Source organism: Piliocolobus tephrosceles, chromosome 12 (assembly GCF_002776525.5).
Source record: "Piliocolobus tephrosceles isolate RC106 chromosome 12, ASM277652v3, whole genome shotgun sequence".
NCBI lineage: Eukaryota > Metazoa > Chordata > Mammalia > Primates > Cercopithecidae > Piliocolobus > Piliocolobus tephrosceles.
In genome coordinates this window covers 79257833-79260614 of record NC_045445.1, presented here as the reverse complement: position 1 = coordinate 79260614, position 2782 = coordinate 79257833, and the positions used below count along the sequence as shown (strand labels likewise).

The window sequence follows — 2782 nt, the reverse complement described above, 5'->3', positions numbered from 1 at the left end:
CGTGTCCCGTAAAGTTTTGGTATGTTGTGTTTCTGTTATGGTTTATTTCAATTTTTTTTTCAATTTCTTTCTTAATTTCTTCATTGATCCACTGGTCATTTAGGAGCATATAATTTAATTTCCATGTGTTTGCATAGTTTTCAAAATTCCTCTTGCTATTGATTTCTATTTTATTTCATTTCATTGTGGTCAGAGAAGCTATTTGATATAATTTCATTTTTTTGAGTCTGATCTTATTTACTTGTTACTCAAAAAATTCTATTTCTGACTGGATTCAGGCTTAGAAGTAGAAACTCGCAGAGAGGAAAGTCTTCATCTCTTCGCAATTTGTTCTTGGCACTTTAGCCTCCTTCATTCTCTTGGCCAAAAGTTTAGCATATTCTTCAGTCTCTTCCTTATTTTTCTTAGTATCCTGCTTCTTCAGAGCAATACACCGCCATTTGTGTTGCAGAACACATGAATTAACAAGATGCTGAATCTTGGGTGCTTTAGTCCTAGGTTTCTTACCTTCTTTGTTTAAGGGCTTTCTTACAACATACTGGCAGACATCATCTTCTTCAGAGAGGTTGAGAAGTTTGCAGATTCTGCTAGCTTTTTGGGGCCCCAGGCAACGAGGCACCATAGTATCAGTCAATCCAGAAATATCCTTCTCTCCTTTTTTTTTTTTTTTTCACAGTAACCAAGATGAGAACGCTCAGATTGGCATCCACAATGCAACCACAAACTGATTTTCTCTTTCTCTCTCCACATCCTTGGTCTGTAACAGGAATGCCCCTCACTCAGTAGCAAGCAAGCGAGCACAGCCACAGGTCAAGACACCCTGCTTCATGGGGAGACCTTGTTTGTCGTTCCCACCACAGATTTGGACCACATAACCCTTTCATTCTTCACCCAGAGCATCAGCAGCAACTTCTGTGGCCATGCACTTCTCAAAAAGTGTGAAGTTTGCGTTCATCATCCACTTCAATGAGTTTCTGGCAGCAAGTGGCTGGGAAGAAGATGTTCAGCTTCATCTTGAAGCAGCTGAACGCCTCTGAGGCACCACAGAAAATAGCTATAATTTCAACTTTTAAAATGTTTTAAGACTGTTTCATGTCCTAACATAAGGTCTATCCTTGAGAATGATCCATGTGGTGAGGAGAAGAATGTGTATTCTGCAGCCATTGGCTGGAATGTCCTGTAAATATCTATTAGGTCCCTTTGGTCTATAGTACAGATTAAATCCAATATTTCCTTGTTGATTTTCTGTCTGGAAGATCTGTCCAATGCTGAAAGTGGGGTGCTGAAGTCTCCAAATATTATTGTATTGGACTTATCTCTCTCTTTGGCTCTATATATCTGGGTGCTGCAGTATTGGGTGCATAGGTGTATATATATTTAAAATTGTTATATTCTCTGGCTAAGGTAACCCCTTATAGTGATGTTCTCTGTCTCTTCATAAAGTTTTTGTTTTGAAATCTATTGTGTCTGATATAAATATAGCTACTCCTGCTCTTTTTTGGTTTACATTTTAATGTGAACTATGGTATATCTTTTTCCATCCCTTCATTTCAGACTATGTGTGTCTTTATAGATGAAGTATGTTTGTTTTAGGCAACAGATCTTATTTTTTCATCCATTCAGCCACTCTATGTATTTCGATTGGAGAGTTTAGTTCATTTACATTTGATGTTATTGTTGATAAGTAAGGACTTTTGCTCTTTGTTTTCCGGTGGTTTTGTGGTCTTCTCTTCCTTCTTTTCTTCCTTCCTGTATTCCCTTTAGTGAGGGTGATTTTCTCAGGTGGTCTGATTTAATTTCTTGCTTTTTATTTTTAATATATCTATAGTACGTTTTTTGATTTGAGATTACCATGAAGCTTGCCAATAATATCTTGTAACCCATTATTTTAAACTGATGACAACATAACACTAATTGCATAATGTGAACAAGAATAATTTGACCTCTTCCTTTCCAATTTGGATGCCTTTGTTTCTTTGCCTTCTCTGATTGCCCTAGCCAGGACTTCCAGTACTATGTTGAATAACAGTGCTGAAAGTGGGCATCCTTGTCATTTTCCATTCTCACTAAAAAAGAAAAAACTAATGAAAACCCTACACTTTAATTTTGTCCTCCTGTTTTTAAGTTTATTATGTGTGTGTGTGCATGTGTGTGTGTGTATGTGTGTGTATATATATATATATATATATATATATATATATATATTTGTTTTTGAGACAGAGTCTTGCTCTGTAGCCCAGGCTGGAGCAGAGTGGTGCAATCTCAGCTCACTGCAACCTCCACCTCCTGGGTCCTGGTTCAAGCAATTCCCCTGCCTCAGCCTCCTGAGTAGCTGGGATTACAGGCACATGCCACCATGCCCAGCTAATTTTCTTTTTGTATTTTTGGTAGAGATGGGGTTTCACCATGTTGGCCAGGCTGGTCTTGAACACCTGACCTTGTGATCTGCCCACCTCAGCCTCCCAAAGTGCTGGGATTACAGACATGAGCCAACATGCCTGGCCTATATCTTGTACTATTTATGTCTTTGAAAAGTTTCTGTGGTTATTATTTTTCTTCAGTTCATCATTTAGTCTTTCTACTCAAGATATGAGTTGTTTACACATCTCAATTACAGGGTGATACCATTCTATGTTTTCTGTTTACTTACTATTACCAGTGAGTTTTGTACCTTCAGATGAATGCTTATTGCTCATTAACAGCCTTATCTTTTAGATTGAAGAACTTTCTTTAGCATTTCTTATAGGGCACATCTCATGTTGATGAAATCCCTCAGCCTTTT

General features: G+C 37.7%; 1 pseudogene; it reads right to left on the bottom strand.

Moving 5' to 3' along the window:
• Positions 1-258: 258 nt before the first annotated feature.
• Positions 259-1013, bottom strand: LOC111536188 (annotated as a pseudogene).
• Positions 1014-2782: the final 1769 nt, after the last annotated feature.